This window comes from Schistocerca piceifrons, chromosome 4 (genome assembly GCF_021461385.2).
Source record: "Schistocerca piceifrons isolate TAMUIC-IGC-003096 chromosome 4, iqSchPice1.1, whole genome shotgun sequence".
Lineage (NCBI taxonomy): Eukaryota > Metazoa > Arthropoda > Insecta > Orthoptera > Acrididae > Schistocerca > Schistocerca piceifrons.
In genome coordinates this window covers 773,800,829-773,814,088 of record NC_060141.1, presented here as the reverse complement: position 1 = coordinate 773,814,088, position 13,260 = coordinate 773,800,829, and positions in this window count along the sequence as shown.

Genomic DNA, 13,260 nt, shown 5'->3' with positions numbered 1-13,260 from the left:
CCTGAAATTGAAACACCTGTGTCAGCTGTGTTGCATCTATCGCTTGCAGCTGAGGTGCCTTGTAGGGTGTGGGATAGGTAGGTTGCTCATTTTGGAACAGGCAAATGCAATAAACACACAATGCAAGCAATAAAAAGAAGCACACAAGGAACGAAAACTTCTGCAACGCCTACTCGAGAAAAGTGAAAAGAAAAAGCCCTATAAGAGACACTGTGGCAGCTGGTGTCAGTGGGTCGAAGCATTAACAGGCTGTCGCTGTGTTATTGCTCCTATGTCGTCGGCACATGTTATTTGTACATCTCATCGCCGTGTTGTTGTGTCTAGGAATCCTGCATACTCGGTTCGATAGGCAATCAGTTAAACAACTCATATCAGTGAGATTTATTACAACAAGACAAGTACAGATACTTTGATCCTACTACAAATGCCTGTCAACTAAACTGCAGTGACTGCTGATCTCTAACTGTGCTACAGAGAGATTGCTAATGATAGATGCTACGATGCATCGGCTGACGCAGTAGCTAACACTGAAGCTGCTATTGAAGTGGGCTACCACCAGTTCGGCGCGGCGTTTATGTCGTCTTCACCTAGGGGCCGCTGCTGTCGTCATGGAGGGAGGTCAGCAGCATGCGATTGGTTTACCGCTTCTCACAACCTTCTCTTCTCTGTCGTTCTGGACTGGCGTGCCGGCGCTGAATTTACGCCGTATCACCCATTATTCAAAGTGAGTCGGATCTCGACAAGACGTGTTTCATGGAAAACAAAGCTGGAACACAACGAAACAGGACAGTATTTGATGTCCTGGAGGAGCACTTTGGAGACCGCATTCTGGCCCTAGGTTATCCAGAGACCACTGGCATGGGTCTCCATTAGCCGCCATATTTTCCGGATCTGAACACAAGCGACTCATTTTTATGGGGCTCTCTTAAAGACAAGGTGTACATCAGTAACCTCAAAACCATTGCTGAGCTGAAAACAGCCATTCAGGAGGTCATCGACAGGATCGATATTCCGACACTTCAGTAGGTCATGTAGAATTTCGCTAATGATGGCAGGCGTATCGAACATGTCACAACTTAGATCCGTATATCTCTAGTGCCGTTAACGGAGTAGTTTGTAACGAATATACGTTGTTTTTTTTTTCATAAAGGTCAATAGCTGTCACCCTGTAGCTGTAGACGACGCAAGGCGAATCGCTGGAACATTCGCGTTTTCGTTTACAGATACAATGCCTACATGAAATGACTGGCCGTTCAACTAGTGCGCACCATCACATTTTCGGCAGTAATGTCGAGTGGATGTTGCAATACACGAACACCCACTTACGCATAAACGCGCATTCATTACAACAAGTAATGGCGCCTTGGGCGAAATAAGCTCACGTAAATTTAGGAGACTTGAGCAACTAAATACTATTTAACCTTTGGATAGTATGGAATAATTGCTTCGTATTTTTCACTAAAGTACGGAACATAAAATAGGAAGTACCTATGCCATTTCTTGTGAATGTTTCCTTAAATCCCTTAAGGAAAATACCGAAATAGCTTGAAAATGACAAGGCTGAATTCCTTCTTCAACCCAGTTTGTGGTTAAACTCTTCTGACCTACTTGATAGACAGGATGTTAAATCCCAAGCAATCATTTTTTAAAAGGGAAGGAACGTTTGTACCGGTCCAGGAGGTGAATGTATTATAAAAACACATGTAATATTTGCCAAAATTTTACTTTCTGATATCGCTGCTTATCTACAAAGTATTACGATTAGAACGTCTAGAACACAAGCTGAGTCAACATAACTAATTCAACGCAACATTTTTTATGTATGATGCGTTAGAGTATCAGATCGCCGCTTGTAGAAGTTTGAAGTAAGTACTAAAGCTGCAGACTGCTGTTAGCAGGTATAATAAGACCCACTACTGATTGCATAACACACTTTTCCCGTCTAAATAATGTAATTTTGTCGATGCTTCATATTTGGGAAACAGAATAAATCATGAAAAACTTTCAGGAACTTGATTTATTGGTAAACAGAAAAAGTCATGAACAACTTTCAGGAACTTTATTTACTGGTAACCTAAAAGTGGGTACCTATTTCTGTGAGCGAATTCTGTTGTGCCAGATGTAAAATATCTTTCGTAGCACACGTCGTGAAAATTATTTGCAGCGATATTTTGAAGTTACACGAACGCACTCTAATCTGCTTCCACAATTTCTGTGCCCAGCGAAACCTGCCGAAGACTTACTTTCCTGTTAAAGCGGTAATATTAGAATCTGATTGGTTAGAGCAATTCTCATAAACACAAAGCCGTTAAAAGCTCTGAATTTCAGTCACAGTGAGATTCTGTATTGTTCGTACAATTACTGTATTGCAGCTTTTCTCTTTTCAACTGATAATGATTCCACGAAGCATTATTTTTGATTTTCGCTCAACGATTTCACAGCCGAATCCTTCAGTTCTCTTTGTCTGCCAGAGATCTCTTCTGTTTCTTATTGTACCCTTGGTCTACGTTGAACTTTTAATCCCTCCGGTTTGTATCGTACATACTATTTGATCACAGATGGTTCGTGGTGTGCTCATAGCGCGTCCTGAAAAAGAATCGATTAGGAGCTAGTGCAAGTTTAATGCGATTTGAGAAGTTACACTATCGACTTCCATTATGTTGATAATGTGACGTCTACGGTTTCGTTCTAACAGCCTGTACGCTTCTCTTTCTGTCGTCATGTATTCAGCAAGCGAGTGTTCCGAAAATCATTGACGAAAGTAATTGGTCCATTTGAGATAACAGGGTGTCATACAAGTATGGAAGAAATGGCATAGTACTAAGAACTACAATTAATGTAGCATGAAGTTTCATTTATTGTATTCCAAAGTTTCATTTATTGTATTCCGTCAACAGTTTCGAACAATCGTTTTTTTGCTGCAAACTCGATCGAAGCATGAAACAAAAGACAATTTGTGGTCCGGCTATGCTTTTTAGTAGTGCAGGATCTTGTAAAGTTTCACAAATTCCCTGATACAGACAGGGTGATAATTACGTGAGGCATGTTACGTAATTACAACACAGACTGCAACTTAATTAATGCGCTACTGGGCAACTAAAGATGCTTGGTTTACATGTATGCTTGCTACTATAAAAGCTAACAGTAGTTCGGTTCCAACTTTACAATTTCCACCCTCTGCTATTTTTACACAAAATACACGGCGAATAATACGCTTCTGATGTCGGATGTATGCTCACATACACATTTCGTTGTATTGACGCAGAATTAATGATCTGGGACGTATGCTCACACATAAATTTCGTTGTATTGGCGCAGCATTAATTACTGAGTATCTTCCCTTAGTTCATTACCGTGGCTTCAATTAACGTTGATGTAATTTATTGTCATAAAAATCCAGAGTTTATACGTTGTAAAAAGTATGACTTACATGACAGAATAAAGAAGATTTCTTTTCCAGCGCCTTCTTTTGTGTATCACACATAGTATTTTTCTCACGCTTCGCCATATCTAAATGTATACAATATTATTTCCTCTGGATTAAATGAAAACAGCTGAAATATTTTAACAATATCATTTATTTAATTTTTTGAATACGTTAGAGTTTTAGAATGATAGAAGTTTTAATTTCTGTTCATGTCTTGGCAACTGACGCCTTTTAAATCCGACAGATTGATACATTATGGTTTCGCTGATATTATCATGTAGCGCCTAACGTCCACATTGATACTTTGGATGTAGCACAAATAAACAGCCGAATAAGAACAACGAATTCACTAAAACATTATGTTCAATTAATATACCAAAATCAGCCAATGGTGTGGACATGTAACTATATTGGCAATTTAAAATTCATTTTCAATTATTTACAGACATATACATCCACTAATTACTGCCACAGAGTTATCTGGTGTGTCGTCTGTATTTTTCTTCAACTTGAAATACCTTAAACATACGTTTAGCTTAAAAATAATAAAAAAAAATAAGATGCACTTGTGTCCACCATTTCAACAACCGAACAAAATAGCTTTACAGCGGGACAGATGCGTTAGTAGTGGGACAAAGCTATCGTCACACCACATTGCATTGTTGTTATATTTATTCAGGATAGTAGATCCGGGATGATGGCCATAGATGTGGCAACATCGCAATGACATCATGGCGGGAAGTTCAAATTTTTGCAGGAAAATAGTTCAGTTGGGCTACCTAGACTAACTTGACTCCCTATCCTCCACCCATCCCATCCTCTCCCCTCCCCACCACAACTGGAAATTGGTGGGAAATGGCCTCACTCTGTGCAGAGCTGCTGTATAAGATGGATGTAAGTCGTTATGTTGTTTACATTGCTCCCCTCTCCAATCTGGAAATTGGCAGGAATAGAACTCAGTCTGTGCTGGGCTGCTGGGTATGGTAGACTTAAGTCTTTATTTTGCATGTGTTGTTTATTTAAACAATTTCAATTGTCATAGGCAATAGCTCCATCCAGGGTGTTCACCCCAAGGTCCAGAGTCTAACTGGCCTAGTTCATGTACCACTACCAGAGGGTGCTGTCGTCTGTCCCCCACTCCCGTACAATGACTTAGTCCTAGATGGTGGTCTGGGAACAAATGGCAGGAAAAGGACTCACTCTGTGCCTAACTGCTTGACTGGGAGGACAACTATAATTGTTAACTGTGTTCGATGGACAAGATGCTTGTGCTGGAGTAGGAGGAGCATATATGTATCTGGAGACTCTATCAATAGCATTGATATTAAGTGAAGAAGAATACGGGCTAACCAACGCTTTACAACTCAAACTGACAAATGTAGATCATTTGATAATTGTCCAGTAGCATTGATATTTGGTGAAGACAAACATGGGCTAAGTTATGCTTTGCAGGTGGTACTGATTAATGCGTTAGCTGTAAATGTAGATCATCGATAAAAGTTCACTCAGTCAGTCTTCCAAACCTCAAGAGGCAGGACAGTAACCCACTCTGCCGTGCGGCCTCTTTCAACGGGTCCCGAGACACTTCACGCAATGTGCCAGTCTACCTGCCCCAAGTCTCCAGGCCAGCTTGTAACACTTCCATGCCGATGTACTCTTTGACTATTTATTACTGTATATATATATATATATATATATATTTTTTATCTTTATGTAAATTTATATGTACACGATGTATGAATTAATTTGTTTATGTCGCTGTATAATCAATTATGTATATTATGTAAATATCCCTGAGTAATTGCTTAGGGAATGTTAGGGAAACGTTAGCTTTTTGTCAACGAATAAGTATCGTTGGGGTAGCGCCGTCTTTGGACGCGGGAGGATGTTACGTCAGAGCGCGCGCTACACAGAGAGAGAACTCTGGTGTGAGACTTGGTGAAGTGCGGACTCGTGGATGGCATGCCCTGTACTGGAGGAGTGATTGTTTAGCGGCACGTGGCAAGTGACGAGCGTGGGCGGTGGAAATATTGGCTGCAGCAACATCAAGAACCCGCCACGCCATTATCATTGCCAGTAACTCCCGTGCTCGCTAATTACCATGGAAAGGAGCCAGCAGCAGTATCATCGTCAGCAACTTCGTCACGGCGAGAGTGGACTGAAGTAAGGCTGCTGCATCACAGCTTATTGCCAGCTAGTTTTGTAACGGCGTTACTCAGCTCTGTGGTGTTTTGCGAGTGAATTATTACCATAGTTTAATCAAACCTGTTTATCCGTGATTCTCCTGAAATCATTCACCAAGTAGGTTCCTGTCCTGTCCTGTTGTTACAATAATCCGAGTACCGTTTGTGAAAAATGAAAATTGCGGTGTCAGTTAATTTTGCTAATGAACTAAATGATTCAGTTAGATCAAAGATTTGAACTTAAAGCATTCAGTAATTTCAGTCTAACTAACTTTAAATTTGAACTTTAATCTGAGGCGATCTAATTGTTGCAGATAGTAAATCAACTAATCAAATTAAAGTGATTCCTGGCACTATGAACAAAAGCACTAACTAGAATTAATGAGTGAGTGCAAATATCAGTGATTATTGTACTTTCTTGTTAGTAAAGTTCTGGTTCACCTTTTGACTTGCAGTCGTGCTAAAGTACAAAATTACCTTTTAATACAGTAATTATCAATTTCTACTTCCATGTTCAAAAGTCAATAGAGTTTTTTTTAACTATTTTTTGCCATTTTCTAAAATTCATATGAAAATGGTAGACGTTATTGTGAGGTAGTGCCATTGTCACTTACAACAGTAGGTAACCATTAATCTAAGTGTTATCTTGTATGAAAATTTGAGCTGTATTAGTTAATGGTATTTCGAGTGCAAAGTATTTTCTTTCTCGCTTTATTACGTAAATGTTTCAATTGTTTTTCCTAACGTGCGTGCAGCCCTCTGTTGCCGCGTGTGTTCAAGTAATTCTTGACATTGACTGTTCGGCTCATTAATTCAGCTACCGATCAGAAATTTTGCCCAATTGGGTTGGCGATCGTATTTCTTTTAGTTATAATTATTTCAGTGACTCTTATTATTCTGTTCCGATCCACGTGGTACCCCTTCTCGTTGGCAGTACGTGGTGCAAATGGCTCTGAGCCCTATGGGATTTAACTTCTGAGGTCATCAGTCCCCTAGACCTTAGAACTACTTAAACCTAACTAACCTAATGACATCACACACAGCCATGCCCGAGGCAGGATTCGAATCTGCGACCGTAGCGGTCGCGCGGTTCCAGACTGTAGCGCCTAGAACCGCTCGGCCACTCCGGCCTGCGGCAGTACGTGAATGATAGCACAAACCTTTCGAACAACCATACTAAATTTTACAGTAATTAAGTTGGCGGAATAAGTTGTCCTAGAAGGCATCCTCCCTCTCAGTTCTCGACTTTATATTGAATCTTCGGAACGATAGCCATTTCAAAATTTTATTCCAATTGTTTAGGCACATGCTTAGACGGTCATATATTTCTAACATTTTCGATAGAAGGGAAGGGGGACGTTACGAGCTTACGGCACGGTCACCTGATAGCCGCTAAGTGCTTCCTGTCACATCGAAAGTACCCACGGCCTCATCCCTTCCCATCCCTGGTGCACGGATACCCTTCGTCATTGAACATGAACTGCCTCAGTAGTTATTACATTTCCTGTTGTGGAATGTTGTCACATACATTACATAAAGATATCACAGGAACTAGGAGTATCACTGCACAAAGAAAGAGAGAGTGAGAGAGAGAGAGAGAGAGAGCTTTGGAGACGACCCGAGAGTACTTAAACAATTACACGTTTTATTCCGAGGAATACCGCCACTCCACACACTTGAACATAGGCTCTTATAGAAACAGATCGAGATACAGTCATAAAAAGCATCCCAGAGCACAAGCTGCTTGAGTAGTTAGTAAATGCAACTGAACATGTCGGTAAACTCACTTTCAAAATGAATGCTGCACAGTAGTTGGCTTCTGTTTTGCGTTGTATACAACCACACTTGATCATGGACTCCAAAAACAGATCACTGTATACTTGTGAAACCCCTCTGAGAAACTTCACATGCTTTTGTGGGAGACTGGTCCCGATACTGATATTAGCTGCAATATCCGATGTTACACACCAAAACTATGATATCTGGAAGTCGAAATAAATATCTCTATCGCTCTAAACAGGACGCTCACCAGTTTCCGAGTTTTAGCTCGTCAGAGAGAGAGAAAACTTTCTAAGTCCTACAGCTGCTGTGGTGTTCATCACATTTCTGAAACAGTGAATGGGCTTAGTTTACATGTGCTGCTGTTTGAGTCAGGGCGTTATTTTCTCCTCACATCTCGAAGCAAACAACACTGGTGTCTAAGCACAGACGTGGAAATCAGAACAATTGCACAAACAGAATTGGCCGACCGGAGTGGCTGAACGGTGCTAGGCGCTTCAGTCTGGAACCGCGCGACCGGTACGGTCGCAGGTTCGAATCCTGCCTCGGGCATGGATGTGTGCGATGTCCTTAGGTTAGTTAGGTTTAAGTAATTCTAAGTTCTAGGGGACTGATGACCTCCGCTGTTAAGTCCCATAGTGCTCCGAGCCATTTGAACCATTTGAACCACAAACAGAATTCGAAGCACTGTGCTACAGACGAGAAAAATGGCTGGAATTTTCCGTCTCCTAGAGCTGTTGGTCTGGAGATGTTCTAATGCCATAGTGGTGGATGAGACACAGCATCCGACCGGAGGTGGATGGTCTTCTTAAACTTGTCTCTGAACAATCGAACAAAGAAGATATCATGTTATTCTCAGAGCTCTCCGTAGATACAGTACCTTTCCCCATCTTATTGGAACCAATCTGTAGAGGCCCTATACCCCGCATAAAGGATGTTTTGTGATTGAATGGATAATTCATATTGGCTCTAACTCAATTTACCTGCCAAACTGTTGCTACTGCCGGTGTGGAAGCACAGTCCGCATTTATCTCTGCAGGCAGAGAATCTACGAAACTTTCAGCGACAAAACTATTTTGTACTGATCGAAACATCATACAGCATCCATAGACATGTCATGTGTCGTGCATGGGTAGCTCAGCAAGGCTCAGGTTACGCAGTTACCCAGGAAAGTTTGACTTTCTGTCCATAACAAAATTTTAATCTTCTAGTCGTGCTTGGGTAGTTCAGTCGGTAGAGCAATTACCCATGAAAGACATAGTTCTCGAGTTTGACATTCTGTCCTCCACACAATTTAATTCTTCTTTTAAGTCTCTACACCTTTTACAGTAAGTAAAATGAAAGCTGCTCGGATCTGAGAGGGAATTTTTAACCACTGGTGGAAGAAATGAAGGATGAAAGGGAGCATTACAATTCCAGGATGTGATGGTTTCATGAATCTACAATGAAGCAGTATTCAATAGTGATGATTACCTGTCTGATCTCCGAAATCATTGTCATATTGATGAAGGGTGAATCCGAACTTGCTGTGTGCCTTGTTTGGCAAAAATCTGATTCCTTGCTGTCATGGTACTTTCTGCTGAAAACAGTAAAGCATTCTTCACTTTCCGATATCAGGCTATCATTTGAACTGAGTTTATTATCACGATGATGCTACTTGTATCTTAAGAGTGAAGCACACCAATTTGATAGACTGGTGATGGAGAATTATTATTTATGCACATCATGTGTGAATCAACTGAATGCAATGGAAAATAGCACAACTATGCCATACTGACTTATACCGCATAGATGGGAACAACACTACAGTACTTTGCAGGTGAAAAGTGTTGTATTACTTTGTAGTTTTCGTTGCACATTAAGGTAATGGCTCATTACAGTTTTTTATTGTTGTAGTGGTATTCTCACAGTAGCAAAGGCAGTTTTGCTAACAAACATCAAATAATTGTTGAAATATTATTTCTGTAATGACGTGTCATATATGAAACTAAGCGGAAAATATCCTTTTGCAACCTTTGAAATTATATCAGTGAAGTCCAGTTTGATGGTATATGATGACTGATTTGCCTGGGAATGATAGGATTTTCTGCAGCATAAAGAACCTTACGACGCAGACGAAATGAAAACAAATAACAAATGTGAATTAATGTGATATTAAGGTAAATTTTGGGATCCTAATTTCTAAAATCATTGATCTAATGCCCATACATTGGAGAATTTTGATCCCCTACAGTAAATTTCGAGAGGTCTTCCGACAGTATGGCTCCAGATACCCATGTATAACTGCAAAGTGGAATTGTAGTGCCATTTCCTGACCAGATTTTATCTTTGTCCATTGACCAATGACCTTGACCCTGATGCTGTACATCACCCCCTCCCCCTCACTCGCCTTTCACACTCCTCCCTTCAGCCTCCCCTCGCCTTCTCCACCCACCACCCATCTTCTCCACCATCCCTCTCCCACCCCTTCCCCACAACTCCCCCACACCTCTCCATATCCCACTCCTCTCCACTCATATCACCTCTTTCCCCACTTCCCTACCCTTTCTTAATCCCTTGATCTCTCTCCCAACCCATTCCCTCCACCTCCATTTCCAACTCCTCTACTCCACTCTCTCCTCCACTTATTCCCCCTCTTCTCAACTTCCCTAAGACAGCTTCCAATAAGACAGCTTCTAATCTGTCATATGTATTTGGTCTTCCCAGTAATAGCTCTGTACTATCCAACCACATTTCTCAATCATTTCGAAAACCCAAGCAGCTTTCTTTGAAATAAGACTACCTGAGAGCTTCTATGGCAGTTGTGTTACATATATTGATCTCTCTCAATAATATCTAAGTATTCAACTCCTTACCGAGCAATGTCTCTTTCTTGGAAATAGGCTGTTCAGAAAACTTTTAAGTCAACACACATATTTAGCTCTCGCAACTAAGTATTTAATGCTGAATAATATTTCTCAATCCTACAGTCACATCATTATCCATAGTAAACAGGTAGGAGCAGGCAGGTTGACACATAGCGACGTGCAGAACAGCTGACGAGCATTCGCTAGGTATGGCACACAAATGACAGTTGACCGTCAGCTGACCGTCACTTAAATAACGCATAGGAGGAGTAGATAAGCTCTCCAAACACAGTACTCACACTGATTCATTTCCTTTCTGCGATGGATTTGTGGCATCTGCTCTAGAATTCTCTCAATGTGTTCAATCCTTTCAAATCAAAAACGACCTCTAGGTACTTGTTCCAAATTTCCAAAATGTGCCGTTAATTATCTGAAGTCTCAAACAATAACTTCATGAAATGTTTCTAAATCTTTCGAATTTGTGAATCGTGCATTTTGATGCTGTCTTTCAACTAGTGGAATCTTTGTTTCCAGTGTGCTACTGACTTTTTTAGTTTTCCACAACGATGTTTGACTTAAGGCAATAATCGCCACTTCTTAAACTTCCTTTTCAATAGAACTTATTTCATAACCATGTGAATTGTTACCCACAACTTTCGATGTTACCCAGAACACTAATCACTCTCATTTAATTTGGATTATTCCAGTCGACGTAGTTGATATGCTCGTTGGAGGCTATCTTACATTATTTAACATCAATTTGATTTTTGTTCTGTCTATGCCTGTAAATTCACATGCCGATATGTATTTCATCACCGCTCAGTGATTATCCAGCACTTTTATGTTACAGGCGTAACGATATTGTATACTTGTAGCCTGAATTCGAATTTACTGTCTGCAGGAGCGTTGTGAGCAGAGTATTATTACATTGTCTACCTTGAAGCGTACTGGTCAGTCACCAGTCACTTACGCTCTTGTCAAAGGATCGAACCTGATCTATACACAGTACCACACGTTTCGCTCAATAGTTTATTTAGAAAACGCAGCCAATCTACCTAATGTCTCCACTGCAATATTTATTCGTACTTTTTTCTTTTTTATCACATTATTCTTTCTTTCTTGCTATTCTAATATCTCACACTATGCATTCCGCTTATACAAATACATGATTTTCTTTTGGCTTTAACTTCTATGGCTTCTTCTGCTTCTTCTTCTTCTTGACCTTTCGTCTCTGGGGCCATACTGTCAGAAGACCTCTCGAAATTTTTTTGTAGGGTTATCGAAATTCTCCCACGTATGAAGTTTAGAACAATGATTCCTGAAACTGGGGGCCCGAGAATTACCTTGATATTACATTCATTTACGTTTGTTGTTTGTTTTCATTTCTTCTGTGCGGTAAGGTTCTCGATACTACAGAAAATGCAATCATCGTACATCATGAACCCCAACTTCAGTGATGGAATTTCGGGGATTGGAAAAGGATACATTCTATGTAATTTCATAGATATCATTACAAAATAATGTTGTGATAATTATGTATGAGGTTTGTTACCCAAACTGTCTTTGTTGCCGCTAAAATTCCACCACAACAATAATGAACTGTAATATGCAATTGCCTAACAACGAAAACCGCAAAGTAATACGCCATCTTTCAGTTGCAAAGTAGCGTGGAGCGGTTTACCATCAGTGTGGGAGCAGCTCAGTGTAGCATACTTGGGCTATTTATCATTGCATTCAGCTGACTCATACAAGACATATATATAGGGTAGCTCTGCATCATCGTTCCATCCACACTGCTGTTATTCACTTAAGCAATGCCGTAGGGAAAACAAAGGCGATTCAATCTGAGTAGTCCCGAATAATAGCTTGATGACGAAGAGTAAAGTGGAAATTGCTGTTTTCAGCAGAAAGTTCCATGAGGAAAAGGAATCAGTTCGTTTCCAAACAATAGACACATCATCTGAAAATGATTTCAGAGATCAGATAGATAACCATCTCCATTGAATACTGCTTCGTTGTGGATTCATGAAACTAATAAATTATGGTAATGTGGTGCTACATCAATCCCTGCGTTCTTCCAAAAGCGCTTCAGAATTCCCTCTCAGACTCGAGTAGCTTTCACTTTACTTCGGGTATTTGTTTACCACATATACGTACAGTTACCAGGCTGGGCACAGACTGTCTGCCACTGCATCGGAGTGCGACATGGTCACTCACCCGTTGTGACACATGAGAGTACCTCGGCTGATGCCATCAGTGAACTCTTTAGTGGAACATGACGGCTGTCCTGCTCGGTCCTTGAAAGTTGTCGCTCACTCGCACGGTAACCATCGACGTATTGTTGTACTGTATTCCCAGCGATACCAATAGCATACTCCCATTACAATTTGACCATAGACTTATCCTAACAGTTGGCTAAATTTAGCCTTAACTCTTGCTCCACCTACGTACGAAACCAATAATAAGACGCTGGGAGTAGGATCGAATCATTTTATTTTGGGTACGTCAGTTTTAACAGGTTCTGCACTGAGGCACCGACATTCAAAATTATAATTCGCAATACAGTGTGTGGTGGCCATAGGTAGGAGTGGTTGTCCTGGCTTGAAAGGAAAGCACAATTGAAATTACAGTCTTTATTACATACAATACAAGAACATCAGACAATACAAACTCAAGGTCTGTACACCCACATCCGTCTCACAACTATCACTCGCAATAAAACCACGATCTTACGTATAAAACAACTGTCAGTTCGAAATTCAAAACAGATAACTCCACTAAATATTGAACTTTCTCCGTAATTTCTATTTGAAATTTGAACATTCAAACTCCGTTGAATTACTCTCATCTCCGACTACTAACCCAGTAGCAGAGACTATTACAGCTCCATTCTGATTTATATAGCTACGAAAAGGTACTACACACTGTATAGTGTGGAATCTTTGACAACTCATTTGGGTGAAAACAGCATTACGATATTATCATCGGTTTAGAAATTATCTTGGGTGAACAGCTTACCGAAAAT